Genomic DNA, 20,666 nt, shown 5'->3' on the forward strand with positions numbered 1-20,666 from the left:
ACCCCGGTGGCGTGCATCAAGTCTGGCTACGAGACGAGTCCATCGCATATTTCACTTCCCGAGCTACAGTAGGAAGTGGGAATCTCGTCTCTCCACCCACACACTAGAATAAACCCACTCTCACTCCTCGCCCCCCCCCCCTCCCACACACACACACACACACACACACACACACACACACACACACACACACACACACACACACACACACACACACACACACACACACACACACACACACGCACAGCACTCCTTTTGAACTCCCACGTTCTGTGTCTTTTATGTATGAGCAACCTCTCCGGTTCTCGCCGAGTGACTTCCTCCGCTCCCCTCCTGGAGGACGGTGGTCCCCTATGACAGAGGCCATTACACTGCTCCCCTGCTCATCAACTTTTCATAAACAGCGCTTTATTATTCCGCTCACACGCGCAGCACATTCCTCGACACACTCGCCCCTCTGACATGCACCCCGAGGCCCGCGATGACACGACACGCATGTCGTAGCCAAGCCGTGTTTCCGCGGAACGGTCAATCGCGGTTAATTGTACTTTTACGAGGTGTTCAGGGGGTCACAGCCGTCCTGGAGGGTTTATTATTTGCTTGTGTTTTTTTTCCATCGGCAATTTGCTGCAGCAGGTGTCATTTTCCTGAAGGTGGAGGGGGGGGGGGGAGACAGCTGGTCCTAAGAGGTGGACCTTTCCATGTTGGTGGATGAGAGGATGACATCAGTACGGAAGGTACATACTGTAAATAAACTGTGAAATAGACTATACAAATTTTTATATCTCGTGTGTCCATCTACATTAAGACTGTAACCATAGCCGATTTCATTTCCTCAAGGTGAGAGCGGTCCGAGCCGTCATATTGACTGAGTTGGGTCCTGCTCCTGCAGACTCCAGATCAGATTCAGAAAAGCAGGCGAATAGAACGGCAATCCAATGAGGGGCTGTTTGATGGGAATTCAACTAATAAATATATATATATATATTAAAATCCAAATGCCCTGCACTTTAATAAGCCTGTGAAAAGGCACAAGTTGGGGGGGGGGGGGGGGGGGGGGTAATCAGTAACAACTACAACCATTAAATGACTTAACTACATTTTTAAACGGCACTATAGAGAAATACAATGTCCTTGTAGACAATTATACTCGAGAAATACACATTAAATATACAATTAAATCACAAAATTTTATAATTTACATATGTAGCCCACAGCATGCAATTATCGTAATGGTGGGCCACAGAGGTAGGTGAGGGTGAAAGCATTATAAAACCCTAGCCTAAAACATCATATTAATCCCCTCGTGGCTTATTCACAGGTGCAGACTCCCTGCCTCCGTCACTCTGCGTCAAAGTCAACTGAATCCGACGCCCCGGGGGTTTGACTTCGCAATTTGTTTTCGCCACTACTGCACACAGAAATCCTGCAATCTCTTCCAAAAGATGGCAGTTTTTTGTTTAATGAAACTGTGTAGCTCTTCTGGACGACAGAGTGTGCACCGCCCTGTGTGTCCTCCTGCCTCCTTGGTGCTCACGCAGCAACACTTAATGCGCGATTAACTGGAATGTTTAGCTCATCACTTGTTTCATAATATGCAGATGTGTGTGCGCTGGTTGGAAATTAAATTCAGGGCAATAGCTTAACGTAATCTCTGTCACAGAGAAACTGTGGAGATGAAATGGGGAAAACGAGAAAGGAGGGACAAAGGACAAATGTGTTTGGGAGGCGGTCGGGGAGAAGGTGCCATTGTTGAAGACGGCGACGTCAGCTTTGATGTCTGCGAAGCAATCAGCCTCGCGACTGCCAATTATATGTTCAGCAGCCGTAAACAGGCCTTCTAACGCCTGCCGCCACGCAGGGCTCTCAGCCGCTGCACGGATAAGTTCCGGTTTGGAAGTGTTTTCTTGATGGAGAAAATTAATGGGGGATTCTATATAATTGTTTCTGTCATAGTCCGTGGCTGTCGCAGGCTTTTTAAAATTAAATAGGGACGTTTTGACCTACACAGCCTACATAGCAGACACTCAAGCCATAAGTGTTGTAATTTATTTTGACCAAAAAAATATGCAAATCTCTAATTATAAGAGCCACATTGCACTAAACACTAAATGACCGGATGTTGAAATTGTGTTTCTTTTGGTGTGAAATGATAACTGGCAGAGTTCTAACTTTCGACCTGTGACTGATTATGGTGATGTGTTCTATATAAATGCCTCTGCTCACTGTCTCCACATGCTGGATAGCATGTATCACGGAAGATGTATTACAAACTATGGAGCTCTTACTCACCATTGTGTGTTATATATATTTTTTTTTTATTGTCTTTTTTCCCCTTCTTTTTCCATTTTTCTCCCCTCCCAATGTTTAGTCGTTATGCCAATTCCCAATCCCCTTCCTGGTCGTTGCGCACTCTACCCCCTACCGTCGGTCTGGGAGGGCGGAGACTATCACATGCTTCCTCCGACACATGTGTACCCAGCCCACCACTTTTCACCTGGCAGCGCGGACTCTCACTGAGAGAGTGTAACGTGTGGAAGGTCACACTACCTCTCTTAGATCCTTCCCTCGCTGTGCAGGCGCCCCGACCGAACTGTAGGAGTCGCTGTCCACAATGACCCAGACCCATCCACCGGCTTCCCTCGCGCTGACTCTGCCAATCGAGCCAGTATGACGGCCGGCCAAGCCGGAAGCAACGCTGACAGCTGGATTCGTTACCAGTGTCTCTTGCGTTGGTGACGAGCGCCTTGTCCGCTGCGCCACCCAGCCGCCTATTGTGTGTTATATTTAAGAGTGAACTGGACTCCTTTATGTGCATGTCGGTTCAGTCATTGGTATGTTCTGATCTGTCTGTGCGTGTGGATGTGTGTGCTGTGAGTGCATTTGATGGTTGTTGCATAGTGTTATTGTTCGTTGAGCAACCTGATGGCCTGGGGATAGAAGCTTCTTCTGAGTCTTTCTGTGCTTGCCATGAGACTCCGGTATTGCTTGCCTGACCGCAGCAGTTCAAAGAGTTGGTTGTTTCTCTGTTTTGGACTGGCTTGCCAGCTGTTGTCAATTAGAAATTAGTCTGGTATTTAAGTGTGGGTCTGTCCTCACTTCGTTGTGGCGTCATACCTCCGTGTTCCCTTACCTGTCGTGTCTCTGCTGTCGTCTTCCTTGCCCTGCTGTTTTGTATTGAGTCTTAGTAAGTAATTTTAGTATTCCGTTTTTGTGCATCTTTGTTTTTCGTGTACCAGTTCGTGTTTTTCTCTAGCGCCAGCTCGTCTGTGCCTTTTGCTTTTTGTTTTGTACTGTAAAATACCCTTGCTCTCTTGGTTCTAAAATAAATAGAACGCTACGTTTTGAGAAGAGCAACCACTGTCTCCGTTCATCTGTCAGTCCGCATATTGGGTTATTTTCTTCCCCAAATCCTAACAATATTATTATAATATTTTAATCTTTCTTGTCTTGTATATTTGTTGTAATTTAAAAAAAATTTAACCATGTTTTTACTGTTTTTTTAATTTAAATTTGGTGCAACTACAGTTGTTTTAAATGTGCTTTAGAAATAAAACGTACTTACTGGTGCTGGCGTTGGGTGACCTCAGCTGCAATGCTAAGCTACTTTTTCCCTCCTTTTTTTTTTATTCCTTCAAAGTCCTCTGCCTTGCAGATAGAGCAATTGTTTATTAGAGACCCTGTTGAAGCTAAAGGGCCTGCATGAACCCCAGACGAATCTAGGAGCCATCTATTACACGTTAATTTTCCTACAGTATAGCTGCAGGAGATACTGAAGAGACGAGAGCAGGAAATACCACACACTTTAGAGGTAAAAAAGAAACAATAACTTTACTACCAGCAAGCGATAGACATTTGTACAGGTACAAGTGAAAAGCTATAGTTATATAGTTTATAATAACATCAACTTTTACCATATAGATCTGTAGACGGTACAAAAGTGGAGGAACAACGACTCAAGAAGTAATGACAGTGTAGAAAACACCGGAGCTGAGTGCCCAGGGCTACTGCTTTGCCCACCTATCTCACAACTAAGGTGAAAAGGTAGGAAACCGTTGAATCTTTCTGACATTGTGTGACAGTTAGGCTAACAATTAATGTTAGCTAGTGATTCGTAGGTTATGCCTCTGCATAGACCTTTCCGAACATGACAACATAAACATTCTAAATTCCAAGTGTATTTCCTGTTGCAGTGTTTGCTGATACAGTAGTTGATGGGAAATAAACTTCTGGGGCCAAGCTGTTCCCCTACTCCCCTAGCAATGCAATTCCATTGAGAAAGGTTTAAAAGTGGTTTAATCTGGCACTGTTATGATGAGGGATGAGACATAGCATTTGGTTTTTGGACAACTTGTATTGCTCAAGTTCGCTACCTTGGAGAATCCTTTGAGTTTCTATGCTCGCCAAGAGTGTTCTACATGGAAGTATCAGAGCCTAGTCAAAGCCTATTGAATTTAATTGAATGCATTTATATAGCACATTTATCCAAAGCACTTTACAACTCATGCCTCACATTCACCCATTCACTCACCACGCAAGGTGTCAACCTGCTCATCAAGAGCAGTTAGGGGTCAAGTGTCTTGCTTAAGGACACTTCGACACGCTGCCAGGAGGAGCCGAAATCGAACCGTGAACCTCAAATTCTCCCCGCTAACCTCCCTGCTAACCTCCTACTAACCTCCAACCCCTCACTCTCTCCTCCACCGACGTGTGCACCACGCTGAGCAGGACTGATGCACATACATTAAGGCAGCTGGCCCTGATGGCATCCCCTGCCGTGTGCTCAGGAACTACACTGAGCAGCTGACCGAGGTCTTAACTGACATCTTCAACTTGTCACTAGCCCTCAATGAAGCCTATCCAGAAAAGCGCCGGGTCAGGTTAAATCCATGTAGGGAAATAAGGATAAGAACCAGGCACGCTGGAACTATAAAACGGCAGGGGGTGCTGGGGGGTCGCCAGATGATAAAAAAAATAAAAAATAAAAATAAAAAATTTGTTTTTTTTTTGTTTTTTTTTGTTTTTTTTGCGGTCAGGCCACTGAACTTAGAAGCAAGCCAGGCCAGTGTTTCTAGTTGCACCAGCGCAATAGTTAGATAACCTAGGTGGGGAACAACCAGGAGATCACTGCAACTCACACAAGTTGGAGAACTATCTCTCTCTTTCTCTCTCTTGCTCTCACACACACACAAAGGGAGCCGCATGTGATTGGTGGAGGCGGGATCCTTACGAAAAACTGCTAATCATTGACACATGCTAGCGTGTGATAATCCCCCCCAGAAAAATGTACTTTGCATTTGATATATTGCAAATATATGCCATCACACACACTGGCATTTAAAGGGTTATAATTATAAAATGAATATGTGGTGTTATGATCAGGGCTGAAGTTGAATAAAATATTGTATTTATCAATTACAAAAAACTGAAAATCCATAAAAATCTGTGTTGATGCTAATCATACATATGCTAGCCTGTTTTTTAACAATAATTTGTGATGCCATCACAAACACTGGCATTTAAAGGGTACAAATAAAAAAAATGCCTGCACCAGAATGCAGGAAATTAAGTCTTTGTAACAAAAGAAATCCTGGTGGGGGACCCCCAGACCCCCTGCTTAAAAAGTGGCCTGACTGGGGCTATATTTCCTGGCCTGAATGATTTCCCCAGTCCGGCCCTGGTTAAAAGCCTCCAATGCTTATTAGTGTGTGTGCGTTTGAACGTTTGCATGTTTCAACCATACATTTCCATTTAAAATAATTTTTTTTACCTCCTATAATAGTGGGGGTCGCGGCTCTCTGACACCGTTTTTTTTGGGTCGCGGCCTGAAAAGTTTGGGAACCCCTGGTCTAGCCTGTACCCCCCAGACATGTTGCTGGCCCCGTCAAAACAATATCCTATCAGCCTCTCCATGGGCAGGTCGAGGCGTAAATGTATTTTATACACAAAAACAGCATCTCGGCTGTTGTGTCTGGGCCGGGCATTGTAAAAACCCCAAAAGAAGTTCTGAGCTTCCAAGTTGTCATCGGCGAACTGTATATTACACGAGAATTGTTCTTTTCCAGTGAGTGACATCAGTGGTTCCGTCAGCGCTCAAGCCAAAGATTGGGCTTTTGGATGCTTTGCCTCTAATTTGTCGCTGAATATCATGGGCAAACAACTGTAAGATTTCGTTTTGGATGTTGTTGGACATCCAGTTGTCTCTCTTTTGGAGCCAATTCTTCAACTCGGGATCAGACTCGGTGCGCACTCTTTCCATCATGAGCTGCCATAACACCCCATCCCTATTTGCATCACCCCTCAGTGGAAGCCCCTGGCACCCGAGGGGGGGTATAGGGGAACAGACTCAGTTAACTCTTCAATATCTGATGCTGAGGCTGAACCTGTCGTCTCTGTCTCTCTCTGACGTTTATCAGATTTAGTGGGACTGTCACTGGGACCGGCGGGACGTTTCGAAAATAAATCTGATATTTCTCTTTTCTGCGAGTGAGACATTCTGTGCTAGCAAAGTCTGACTACTAGCTAAAATCGACTGACTGCGCAAGCACTGTATCACAGTAGCTCAGTGGTTCGTGGCGCGTGGGAAGGGCGGGAGACGGGAGGTGAATACAATTAGTTGTTTCACCTGTCATTCAATCAGTCTGTGACAGTCTGTCATCACTCGAAAATCTACTCGGTTTTACACGTATGATTGTGTACATACAGTAGTGTAATGAATGAATGAAAACTTTATTTAACAGATTGGAGAATGGCTACAATACAGTACGGCTCAATACACACAATATTAAAATGGTGAAGTGCTTTGAGCAGGATAAACTTATAATATACAGTGTTACAGTTATACAGTTACAGTATATACAAATTTTTTTTTTGTATCCACTTTTTCTCCCATTTTCTATATTTTCTCCCATCCCAATTTCGTATCATCCAATTCAACCCTCCCCTGTCACGAACGCCGTTTCTTGCCTCCCACAAGCCGGCTGCAATGTGGACTAAGTCATACATAGCACAAGTCCCCTCCGGTACTTGAGGTAACAGCAGTCGCATCTTTTCACCTGCGCAGCTCGATCTCTCAGTGGCGAGGAGTAACGCGTGGGAGGCTCACGCTGCCCTTGAGACTTCCTGATTCTACTGCGCAGGCGCACCAACCGACCTGTAGGAGTCGCTGTCCACAATGCCCGATCAACTGAAAGCAAATGTGGAGCGCTGGGCTCGAACAGGCAAGCCCAGCGTCTCCAGATTTCGTGGCGAGCGCCTTGCCCACTACGCCACGTAGCCGCCTACAGTATATACAAATATATAAATACGGTCATAAAAAAAACATATTTTGCAATAATTGAGAGGGGGTGCTGCAGCCCCCCCGCACCCCCCCTTCCAGCGTCCCTGATAAGAACCTGATTATAGTCCATAAGGAAACACAAACCAAATTGGAAGAAAAAGCGACCAACTGTGTCCTTATTCTTTCATTTTGTGAGTCAGAGGCGTCTCCGGAACGGACCTGTTCTGAAGGTGAAATAAAGAGAGTGAAAAGTGAGTTTAGTAGAGCAGGGTTATATAGCATTACTGGCATCGCGTCTCGCTCTTTGCCATAATGAGATATATCTTTATCTCCAGCACCTACTGTGCTTCATTAACAAAACAAGGCACCCATGCACTTGACCAGGCCCCGCCCCAGTGTCCTCCTATAAGACACCGGACATGGTCACACTCCCCCTTCCTCTTTTTTGTTTCCATCATGGACGCTGCAGTGCACTCCATGAACTAGTTGTTATGTAACTAGTATGAAATGCAGAAGGAAATTGAATGTTGGGTTTTCGCCGGAGATTTGCCAGACCCTGGTATCTTCTCGACACATTCTAACAGCGCATCGGGCCTGTCCTGGGGTTTCCTCGTCTTCTGACAGCGGATCGAGGGACATCGCGCGGCGGCTAGCTGTCGGGCTAGGTCGCGCACAGGTAGGGCCTGCGCTACCAGGCATCAATGCTAGCATTTGTGATACTGCTCGTTGTCCCGTGAGACAACCGAGTTGTGTATTGGCGCAAGGGGCAGGATATCTGGGTAAACGTTGTCATCATGACTCTGAGTTGGATGTTTTCCCAGCTTTGACCTAGCTGCAAGCTATAACCGCAGGGAGGGCTAGGATGCTGTCAACGCTTGTTTACAGACATCTTGGTTGGATCAGTCTCCCCTTGAGGAGAGACGTTTTTTCCCTCCTCAGGGCTCCCCTCTCCGCAGAGGGACTTTGGTCTTTCCGCAGAAGCGCGGGCGGTATTTGACCTAGGCCCCACACCGCCTCACACCGCGCAGCCAGAGGTGAGGGTGCGGCCTCGCCAGCAGCTGTGGCGAGGCCCTCAACCAGCGGCCATGTTTCCCCCGCCTGAGGTACCCTGGACACAACGAAAACAGGTAACCGCAAGGCCGACAGCCTTTGGCGGCCGAGGGATCGGCTACATTAGATGAGCATGCCCTAAAAAACCGTCGCCGTCTAGCTGTGTCTAGCTCGCTCTCCGGTCACTCCCTCCCCCCAACACCAGCGGAATAAGGGCTCTGATTTGTTTCCTTTGGGTGCCTTCAATGAAGCGCAAGCGGCCCCACGTTTCGCTTCTCATGGGGACAGGGGCTGACACCCAGTTGCTGGCTAGGCCTGGGTCTGTCCGTGAGAATGTTGTGCTGTCAAGCGGCTCCCATGCCACACGTTCTGCGTCTGTGTTTGGTGAGCCTGGTGTTACGTCTGTCAACTACAAAGGTTGTCAGCAGGGGGGCTCGAGACCTCTTGAGGCAAACAGCGCGGGTTCCCCCGACCTCGCCTTAGCCAGGCCGGGTATCACGCTAGTGCCTCCCACTCCCGGAAGACCGGCGGTGGTCTGGCAGGCGCGCGTGATTTGGGTGGTAGTAATATCACTGCAGGGCTACGGTGTGTAGGAACCCACCCTATCGGGCAGTGTGGGGGCCTCACAACTTGCATGTCCAGCTGTAGAACAGTTCCTCAGCAATCCATGCTGGTGAGGTGTTCAGTGGGGGAGCTTTTGTCACCCTGTGTGATGTCAGCTTCCCCCGTATCAAACCGGCCCTTTCTGTCGGGGTCCCCCCTTGGGTGCGATTGGCTCATTGGTAGTGTCGGGGTGCGGTATCCCAGCTCCACGAGACGCTCTGCTCGCGCGGTTGGCGAGTCCAGGGTTGGCAACGCACAGCGGGTGGGACCGGGCCGCCTATCTACGGTTTCTGGCGGACCAGCGCCAAGTGGCGGCGGGTGCGCTTGGGATTATCATCACATATGGCTACAGCAGTGCCATATGTCGAGGTGGATGGAGAGAACGCTGAGGCAGGGACTTGTGTTTACACAACCCCACCCGTTTTCAGGTTTGGTACAGACCCTGTTGTCAGGGTCACTAGCAGTGACAGCTCTGGCCGACGAGATCCAATCTCTGTGGGCGAAGCAAGCCATCGTCGTGGACCCAAAGGTGGACGCGATGCGTGGCGTTTCCTCCTGGTATTCTCTGGTGCCCGAGAAATCGGGGGGCGGGGGTGTCAGACCCATGCTGGACCTGTCCCATGGAAGGTTCAGCATTTTGACCGTCTCCCACCTGTTGAACGCTGTCAGGTGGGGGCCTGGTTCTCCTCCATAGACCTGTAGGATGCGTATTCGCATCCCGATCTTCCATCCTAGGGCTTATCTACGCTTCCTTTGCAGGGTTTAGCGTATGAGTACCAGAGGCTGCCGTTCGGCTATTCTCTGGCTCCCCGCATCTTCACCAAGTGTGTGGAGACCACACTGGGGCCTCTGCGTCGTCGGGGGTTATGAAGTGTATTCTGCCCTGGATGACGTTCTGGTCCTTGGCCGGTCAGGGTAGATCGCCAGGTCTCATACCAGGCAGATGTGGAATTCCTCACCAGCCTGGGTTTTGCTGTAGACTGGAAGTAGAGTACTCCTCTTCCCAGTCAATGGGTGGAGTACTTGGGCTTATTCTAAGCTCAAGGTCTGTATGGGCATCCCTCTCAGAGCGGCGGCGAGTGGGTTCTCGGCACGCTCGGGAGGTTCCGTCCTCGGGAGGTTCCGCCCGTGATGCGCCTGCTCGGTATGATGGCATCTGCTCACTCTGTGGTCCCTCTTGGCCTCCTCTTCATGAGGAGGATACAGAGGTGGTTTTCCAGTATGGAAATAGACCCGGTGAGAGGCAAGTGGAAGCGGCTGAAGGTTCCCATGTCAGTACTGGGGGACCTCGCCCTCTGGGGAGGGCCTGGGGCCCTCACCAGCGGGGTCCCGATGGGCAGCAGGCTGTCACATGTCACGGCCTTCACCGACGCCTCCCTCACGGGATGGGGGGGGGGGCGTGTCGGGCCAACGCAGTAGGGGGCAGCTGGCAAGACCATGCTGCCCGGTCTGCGCTACATTCAATGTGTTGGAATTGAAGGCAGTCCTTCTGGTCCTCAAACGGCTCGGCCACCTTGTGGTGGGCAAGCATGTTTTGATCAGGACGGACAACACGACGTCGGCGTCGTATATCGACAGACAGGGAGGAGTACGCGGTCGGGCTCTGGCTATGGGCGTTTCTCCATCTGCGCAGCCTGAGGGCTCTCCACATCCCCGGCAGGGTGAATGTGAGTGCAGGTGTGATGTCGCGGGGCGGTCCTCACCCTGACGAGTGGGGATTACGTCCAGACATAGTCGGGCAGGTCTGGGACCGATTCCGTGGCCGTCCGGGATTCTGTACGCTTTCCCCCCCTTACACCTGATAGCTCAGCTGTTGGGGTGGGTATGTCGGGAGCACGGGACTTTGTCCTGGTCGTGCCGGGGCTCAGCTGTGTGGTCCCCGGCCCTGATTCAGCTCTGTGTGGCCCCCGCCGTGGCCTGTTCCGTGGTCACCGCGGGCCCTCTCTCAGGCACGCGGAACTCTGTTCTGCCTTCCTGTTCTGGGGCAGCCTCTAGGCTTGGCTGCTGACAGTGTGAATCTGGTGGGGATGCGTCTTGACTATTCTGTGGTTGACGCTATCCGGTACGCGCGTGCTCCGTCCTCTACCACGTCTTACGCTGGGGAGTGGCATATGGTCGAGTGTGGGGGCGGAACGTTGTCAGCCACCCTCTCATGGGACGTTCCTGCTTGGTGCTCGGCGTCTCAAGCCGGTGGAACGTTCTCTGTTTCCGAGTGGGACCTCCAACTGGTCCTCGGCCGGTTGTCTGAGGCCCCGTTTGAGCCTCTTGAGCGGGCGTCTTTGGGACAGCTGTCCTTCAAGACTGCGTTCCTGCTGGCCATCACCTCCGCTAAGCACGTGGGTGAGCTGTGTGCTCTCTCGGTGCGGCCTGAGTGCTTGTCTATTTGTGAGAATAGCGGTGCGACTCTGAGGCCTAATCCAGTCTTCGTGCCAAAAGATTTCCGGAGCTCTTTTCGCTCCAGGGATATTGTGGTTCAGGCGTTTCATCCGCCTCCTCACGCTGATGAGTTAGAGGCGGGCCTTCACCTGTCGTGTCCCGTCCGGGCTTTGGGGGTTTACCTCAGCCGGACTCGGGATCTCAGGGCTACCGATCAGCTCTTTGTTTGTTACGGTGGCCCTCGCGCTGGTAAGGCACTGTCCAAGCAGCGCCTGTCACATTGGTTGTGCGAGGGCATTGCCCTTTGCTACACATTGGCTGGGCTGGCCCCCCCTAGGGGTGTCAGGGCGCACTCCACTCGTGGTGTGGCGGCCTCTGCCGCCTTGTTAGGGGGGGCCTCGGTGGAGGACATCTGTGCTGCGGCCTCCTGGTCCTCCCCGGGTCCCTTCGTTAGGTTTTACCTTATGGACATGACTGGGGGTTCTGTCTCCCAGGCGGTTCTGAGGTCTGGGACCTCCCCTGCGTCCCGCCTGTCGGTGGGTTAGCTGGGGTGTGTGCCACGGGGTGATGTGTCACACGTGGTCCCGCCTGTGCTGTGCGTTTTTAGGGGTCTCTGGTTCCCTCTTTTTCGCACGTTGGTGGAGTTGACTGCCGCTCCCTCTTCACTAGGAAGGGCGGGTGGACGGGACTCCCCTCCCCCCTGGTGGTAGGGCTTGCGGGTCCTCAGGGGGTACACTTGTCGGGCCACGCGTCTGCTCTGCCCCATATCTCATTATGGCGAAGAGCGAGACGCGATGCCAGTAATGCTATATAACGAAAGGTTATCCTATAACCTAGTTATATGAATACTGGCTGAGCATCTCGCTCTTAGCGCCCTGAGGTCCCTTGGTTGGGTTTTCTATGATGGAAACGTTTTCCCGAGGAAGGGGGAGTGTGACCATGTCCGGTGTCTTATAGGAGGACACTGGGGCGGGGCCTGGTCAAGTGCATGGGTGGATTGTTTTGTTAATGAAGCACAGTAGGTGCTGGAGATAAAGATTGATCTCATTATGGCGAAGAGCGAGACGCTCAGCCAGTATTCATATAACTAGGTTATAGGATAACCTTTCGTTATTACACCGCCTGCATGTAAAACATGTGACAATTTAATGGACACGCAAACCGCAAGCATCCAAACACACACACACACAGACATGAGGGAATTTCTAGGAAGCGGTTGACGTCTTTTCAAACTTCATCTTATCATCCTCTCCGCCATCTGCCTCCCTCAGCTTGGTTATGACAGTCGCTGGGAAGCCTGTGACAGCAGCCACAACACACCAGCATGCAGGAACAACAGTGTAAGTGATTACAACAGCATCAATTATTGATGGCTCCTTGCATTCGGAAACAACCGCCTATTATCCCTGGCGTAGGAGTAGACGATGTGTTACGGTAAGGCGTCAGAATGAGCCCGCTGCATATGCACGCGCACATACACACAACCAATCCAGCAGCACATGATAAAAGAACCTCAACAACAGAAGAGGCTATTATATCAAAATAACATAATTTAATCTTCATAAACAAGAATATGACTTTTATAGTCATTATTGTTATTTTCTTTTAAACTGCTGAGGTATATGCTCACTTCAAGCCAATTCTTTCCCTCTGATCCGTCTACTACAAGTGCAACAAATCAAATGCTAATGGTCAATTCTGCTGTAGAAAAGGGATTAGCGCATTAAAGTTCTCTCTATCTCCTTTATTAGCAGGAAACAGCCAGACCTGTCTCTCTTTCGGCGGGAGGTTGAGTGGAGAGGTTTGGGGGGACTACTACGGCACAGCAGGGAGGTGCCTGGACAACGAGACAGGGGAGAAAGAGAGAAAGAGAACACACACACACAGACAGACAGAGAGAGAGACTATTTGAGCTGAAAACTAAAGAGTGCGAGAGAAAGAGAGCGAGAGAGAGAGAGAGAGAGAGAGAGAGAGAGAGAGAGAGAGAGAGAGAGAGAGAGAGAGAGAGAGAGAGAGAAAGGAAAAATGCTAATGCTCTCTGAATGGATTAGTATTCACAGACCGGTTCCACAGTGTGTTTGTGAGCTGCTCCCAGAGTAATTGGCTGGTTTTCTGTCTGGGCAGGAACCCTTCCTTAATAAAACAGTTGGTTAAAGGTTTCATAGCCATGTATAGATGCTATGATTGGGATGAGCACAACTGACTTGAACTAATAAGAAAAAACTCAACCAATACATAATCTATGAATACATTGTATGTTTAAAATTAAAGTTGAGTTGAAACAGCATGTCTGGTGACATGTCTATAGATCTGGTGACACGCTGTTCATCGACTCCAAACTCCAAACTCATCTCCAGACTTGGTGACCTTGTGGAAATCAAGGGCCGCAACATTGAATGTCGGAAGTTAGGGGTCAAAGGCCATGTTGAAGAGGTGAGTTACAATCAATCGCAGACGACACAGCGGTGGTGGGCCTCATCAAAAACAACGATGAGTCGGCCTACAGGGAGGAGGTCCAGCACCTGGCGGTGTGGTGTGCTGGCAACAACCTGGCCCTCAACACCAAGAGAACCAAGGTGCTCATCGTGGACTTCAGGAAGACTAGTCCATATCAACAGGACGGAGGTTGAGCGGGTCTCCAGCTTCAAATTCCTGGGAGGTCACATCTCCAAGGACCCTCAACACCAGTGCCTCTTCTTCCTGGGGAGACTGAGGAAAGCATACCCGTCTCCTCAGATTCTGGTGAACTTCTACCGGTGCGCCATAGAAAGCATACTCACCAACTGCACCACAGTCTGGTACGGCAACTGCCTCAGACTGGAAAGCACTGCAGAGGGTGGTGAGAACCGCCCAACGCATCACCGGCACATCACACCCTGCAATTGAGTCTATTCATCACAAATGGTGTCTGAGGAAGGCCTTGTCAAGGACACCTCTCATCCCAATCATGGACTGTTTGCCCTTCTCCCCTCTGGGAGGCGCTACAGGAACCTCAGTGTCCTCTAGTGTCTTTTTACAACTCTGTACATACATCCGATTAGCACTATTACTCAGTAGTACTAATTGATATATTGTATACCAGTTTAACACTATGATCGCCGTGGACGAGTTTACACGTCATTCCTAGCCATGCTCATTCTGCCGAAGACGCCGTAACTCGTCTTTGATGTCAATATTTCAAAAATCTGTCATCGAAATCATATTTCCTTTCCGGAGCCCTGAGACACACTGCAAAGCTCCACTCAACTCTCTAGCGGTTCAAGAGCGCCATCTGGTGGCCGATCGGCAGATCGCCAACCGGAAAATAACCTTTGAACCGGTAGTGCTCATCCATATGTGGTCCGGGCACTCGCTATTGTTAGAGAGACTCCGTATTGACACAGTGAACATCGATCGGTGCAAATAACTCGAAAAAACAACATGATTTGGACGTATATACTATTATACAACCTGGAAATGGATCGTTTCTCCATCCCATAATAGAAAAAAATCTGTTCCACGCTCATCTGCCAGCGGCGCGAGGAAGCCACGGTAAGATTCAGCGTTATATTCTAACGTGTTCAATATAAACTGCTATGATGAACATATGACCCACTCTGGATGAATCATCTAACGCTGCCCACGGAATTATAAACGATCCCCCGCCCATCCGGTCATCAACAGATGATGCGTAGAAACTTCTAGAACCACGTCCAGTTGAAATTTTTTATCTCGCACAGATTCCTACAAAACTGTATTTGATCATCAATATAATGCATTTAGGGCTATAAATCACGTTCTGAAGAAAGCTGCAGAAAACGATAAAAACATACTTATACTTTAGACCATATTTTAGTATGAATATGTGAATGAAAAAGTTTAACGTTGCTACACCCTGAACAATACATATAGGACATTGAATGGGCCATAATAATGGCAATTTAGCAATAGAATTTAAAAAGTTATAGCCCTGCAAAGAAGGGGAACTTCTCCATAGACAAATAGAGCTGGCGAGGGATGGTAAATTATGAATTTAACCCATGGCGATTAAAGTGTTAATCACCTGTACATTGTATATTACTAGCACACTTTACTGTTACATTTGCACTCTGATTGGATGCCAAACCTCTTTTCGTTGTACTGTACTTGTGCTGTATAATGACAATACAATATGAATCTAATCTAATCGAATGTTGAGAGGATCTAGCTTCCGTATTGTGACGTATTTCCGAGTGAAACAGGATAGGCAGGCATCACCGAATGTTGGGAGGAATTTTATTTGATCCTTGAAAACTTCAGGGTCAACATCAATGGCATTATTGTTTGTGTAAGCACACATCATATTTTGTTGATTGAATTCTGATATAAGAATACAAAGAAAATAGATGTAAAAAAAATTGTGTTTTGCATATATTGTTAAATAGGTGCACAATATGACCGGGGAGGGGATCTAAAACAGTTAATAAGAAATTTTTAATTTCAGCTCGACTTCAAAATACTGAATGGATGGATGGTGGAACGTCACTTATCATTAGCAGCAGATGGAATGCAATGCCACACTGCTCGCTGATTAAAAGGATGCAAGCTGTCTGCGTTTTTCTGCTTCCCGAATTTGGAATGGAGTATCACAGTATAGGCTAGTTGCCAGCAGGCTAACCACTGATCTCCCAGAGTAAATACAGTCCCACACTTACTGTTTGACAGTCGATCGAACGTCATTATGTAGTCCAATAGCGTGGCTACGCGGGAGGCAGGGTCTCTAGGCTCACGATCGAAAGGTCACAGGTTCGAGAGCGGTGTTGTTGTCCGGTACGGGGAGCGCTCTGTCCCCGGGACCTGGCAGTAAACAATACCCCTTGTTGCAGTGTGTAAGCAACACTGTACAGTTTGCAAATGCCATCCTTTTTGATTGATGAGCCATTAAACCACGGTCCCGATTCACCATGCTCGTTAGAGAACCCAGAGGGCGTCTGTCATAAGAGCAGTTCCCAGATGTTCCTGCCCAAATCTCCCATCAGGTCTGTGACATCAAAGCCATCATCCCTCTCCTCGACTGGCTGATATCAGCCCTTATCTCTCGAGCCTCTCAGCCATCGTGTGTGCATGTGTGTGTGTGTGTGTGTGTGTGTGTGTGTGTGTGTGTGTGTGTGTGTGTGTGTGTGTGTGTGCTGTCACCTGCCTGCCTGATGGCAAGTCATCCTCTAGATTGTAAAGTGCTTTGTGTTAGAAAAACGCTATATATATTGTGACGAGCCTTGTGGTGTTCAGGCTCGACACGGACCAAAACAAACAACTCCAATGTCCACACAAGCACAATTTCAATAAACAGGTGTTATTTATTGATCAAAAGTACAGGTCCGATAGGCAATAGAGTAGTCAAAATACAATCCAGGGTCAAAACACGTTCCAGGCTCTCGTACAAAAAGGGAATGTTCAATACTCAAGGTTTGTCTTCCGGTCCAGGGTCAGTTTCACAAGGGGGTATCTCAGCCAGTCCAGGGTCCAGTACCACAAACACCTTCTCGCTCTCACCTCTCCTTCCAACCACCTCTCACCTCACAAACTCAGTATATCACACTCTCTCCATGATCTCTGCTCCTTCCTCACCTCCACTCAACCTTTCTCTGTCTCTCCTAGGGCTTTATGCTGTGTGTGTCTCTGTGTGTGTGGGATGTGTGGGTGATCACGTGGTGCACAGGTGTATTCTATCAGTTCCAATCAACTCCTTAATTTACTCCTCTGCCCATGGCAATAGTATCGCCCTTCCTCCACGTCACCAAGTGACGAGAGATGATATCTGCCACAATATATATATATATAAATGCCGTCATTGATTGATTGATTGATTGATTCATAAATTGCAAGAGACGTTTAGAAAACAGGGGGGGGAGTTGAGAGAAAGGTTGGGCTAAGTGAGATATCTCTGGAATGATGTGAGCCGGGTGTAGACAGTGTGCAGCTCTCCAGGGGCTGTCGTGACTGAGTTTAGACAGCTGCCGCAGGCACAGGTACAGTCTGGCTCAAGACTCCTCTCCATCTCAGGATCCACAACACAGACACACGCACGCACATACACCTACAAGACATGACTTACAATTAGTTTTTCTTTTCTTTTTGATTTCAGTAACTGTAGTTGTTTAGAGCAGTATCTAAGGCTAATGCTGCGTTATTTTATGGTTGGAGGAGGGAGATTCGATATTTCGGGGGGCGGCAGTGGCTCAGGAGGTAGAGCGGCTGTCGGGTAATCGTGAAGGTTCCCGGTTCGATTCCCACTCCACCTGGGCAGCGTGTCAAAGGGTCCTTGAGCAAGACTCTTAACCCCTAATTGCTCCCGATGGGCAGGTTGGCACCTTGCATGGTTACCTCCACCGTCGATGTAAATGGTAAATGGTGCATTTATATAGCAGCTTTTATCCAAATCGCTTTACAATTTGTTCCTCACATTTGACCCATTCACTCACACATTCACACACCGATGGCGGAAGCAACCATGCAAGGTCCCAACCAGGGGCGTTTTTAGGGTTAGAAAACATTGGGGGCTTCAGCCCAGGGGGGTGGAGGGGGGGGTCACCCCCCCCCCCCCTTTTTTTTTTTTTTTTTTTTTTTAAAGCACAGAAATACGCAATTTTAGATTAATTAGAGATGAATACTGAATAACTAGAATCATTAGAGGTTCTCAAAGTGAGGTCCAGGTCCATGAGAGGGATATGGGCAGTCCCTAGAAAATTCAAAGTTAACAGGACCAAATCATCAGTTTCTTATTTATTTATTTATTTAGCCAGATAAAACATTGATCTGGTCCAAGAAGCCCCAACAGGAGTACAAATATACATATATACACATATATATATACATATAATATATATACTGTACATACATACACATATACACCAATAACAACATAAAAACACAGTTAATTGTAGATACACAATCAGGTTTAAGCACTATAAAAATGCAGCAGGTGAGTTCACCTGTCTTCAACCAAAATGGAAGGAGAGTGAAGTACTGTACACAGAGAACGTGAAAATATACAATACATTCACCAAACACTACACAAGACAACCAATGATGCAGACTGATGAAAATATACATTTTCTCCCATTTTCCCAAATCAGTCAACATGGAGAATCACAACAAAAAATTATCTTGCCAGATCCAGCTAGGCAAAGAGATAATGTCTAGTATTTTCTGTTTACATTTTTTCAAAAAAAAAATTGTGTTACTGTAATTTTAACCTGTACTGGATACAGTATTTTATGTTTGTCTGATATTTGCTGAGCTTACAGTGTTATGCACATAGTAGCATGAAAACTGGGACATGTATTGTTGTGATTCTCCATGTTGAAATGTTGACTGATTTGGTTATATGGAGAGAAAATGTTATTTTTTTCATCAGTCTGCATCATTGATTTGGGTATATGTAGATAAATAAATTATATTTTCATCAGTCTACAGCATTGGTCTTGTGTAGTGTTTGGTGAATTTATTGTATATTTGCACATTATCTGCGTACTTCACTTACAGTACTCTAATCACTGAGAAGTAGAATTGCTAAATGTGTTTTAGGTTAAGCACAGCAGTGTGTGTAACTGGTTCAAACAGAATTAAGTCATTATGTAACGTGTGTTTCATATGGTAACAAAATTAGTGTATGGTTTTGACAAGTGTTTAATTTAGCAAAGGATCTGAGGTGTTCTGATAATTGTGTGTGTGGTTGTGCTAATTGTGTGTTTTGAAACACCGGGCCCCGTTTTCAAAATCATGCTTAGGCAATCGAAAAAAAACTATTGTGTGTTTCATTATATACATATGTTTCAGTCTTCTCATTAAAAAAATATTCGATTTTTGGGTCTTTTCCTGCCTTTGGTCCGCTTTGCATTCACATCTCAAATGAACCGCAGCAGGGTTCACTTGCAAGAGTGAATGAGCTTTCACACCACCCCAAACCAACCGGACTATCCGAGGTTCGATTAAAGCTTATTATAGGACACTGGACATGGGTATGGATGGCTCCAGGTGCTGCTGCGTTAAAGTGCACATCTTCAATATCTGTACTATTTAAAAGCACAGTGCAGGACACACTCAAAGGTTATCGCACATCAGAGATGGCAGTGGACATGTATGACAGGACAAAGGCCATATGTAATGGCCTTTGGATTGAGGAACATACTACCAGCCAAAGGAGGAAGCAGAAAAGGATGGACGAGTATGTAGTTGAGTCATCTTGTGGCACAAGCTCAGACCTCAGCTCAGGAGATCAGCTGAGACAGAGACTGTTCTATCCAGTCGTCGACAGAATGCTGCAAGAGCTTGAGAGCAGGTTCTCATGAGTTGGATAACAATTTATGAGAGGCATACAGGCATGTTATCCAGCCTCAGACCAGTTTCTCTCAGTGGAATTGCTGCAACCCCTCGCCACACATTACAATATCCAACTATTGCCAGAGGAGATCACAGTTGCAAAGTGTTTCCTGGTCAGGACACGCAGAGATGCAGTCCCTACTATCCAAAGTGTCTTTTCCCTCCTGGATGATAATAATAATAATAATAATGCATTTGATTTATAAGGCGCCTTTCAGGACACTAAAAAAAAAGTCCACAAATCGGTGAATGAAAGAATTATAGGATCAAATGAAAACTACTTACTAAAAATGTTTAAAAGTACTAAAAACCAACAAAAAATACCAAACACTAACAAACATTCAGCACAGACAATGGGGATGCTGACATAAAAAAAAAAAAAAAAAAAATTTAAACAATTTTTTTTATTTTTTTTTTTAGATCCGGGGCTAGGAGAAAAACATCCGGGGCTAAAGCCCCGGAAGCCCAGGGCTAACGACGCCACTGGTCCCAACCTGCTCATCGGGAGCAGTTAGGGGTTAAGTGTCTTGCTCAAGGAACCTATGGATTACCAGACGCCTGCTCTACCTCCCGAGCCACTGTCGACCCTGGATGGTGCGTGAATGTTTTTTTCTTTTTTTTATAGACATAAAAATATGTTTGCACCAGATTTAGCAGAAGCTAATTTCCATCTGTAGTCTAAATGTGTGAGTGAATGGGTGAATGCAAGGGACAAAATTGTAGTGCTTTGGAAAAAAGTTATATATAAATGCACCATTTATTTACCATTTACCTTGATTTCTATATAAAAAAAATTATCTTTTGTTTTTATTGCATCAAGTCAAATTCCTGTGTACATTGTGTGCCGAATAAAGCAATTCTGATTCTGATTGCAGGAAGTGAGAACCAGCGAGAAGTTAGTTTGTCTCTGCATTCAGTCCTCCTATACCTACGGCTCGTCTAAAGTCCACTAAAATCCATTAGCGATAACATTAACAAACATTAGTGCTAATTAGGGCGATATAAGTACTTTAACAGA

At 47.1% G+C, this 20,666-nt stretch overlaps 1 protein-coding gene across 1 annotated transcript in view; it reads right to left on the reverse strand.

Moving 5' to 3' along the window:
* The window catches only part of tex264b (testis expressed 264, ER-phagy receptor b), a gene marked incomplete at both ends in the record, with an annotated part of 268,522 nt that overhangs the window by 15,314 nt on the left and 232,542 nt on the right, over positions 1–20,666 (reverse strand). The window lies entirely within an intron of this gene.

The sequence above is a fragment of the Notolepis coatsorum genome, assembly GCF_963971535.1.
Source record: "Notolepis coatsorum genome assembly, chromosome: 6".
NCBI lineage: Eukaryota > Metazoa > Chordata > Actinopteri > Aulopiformes > Paralepididae > Notolepis > Notolepis coatsorum.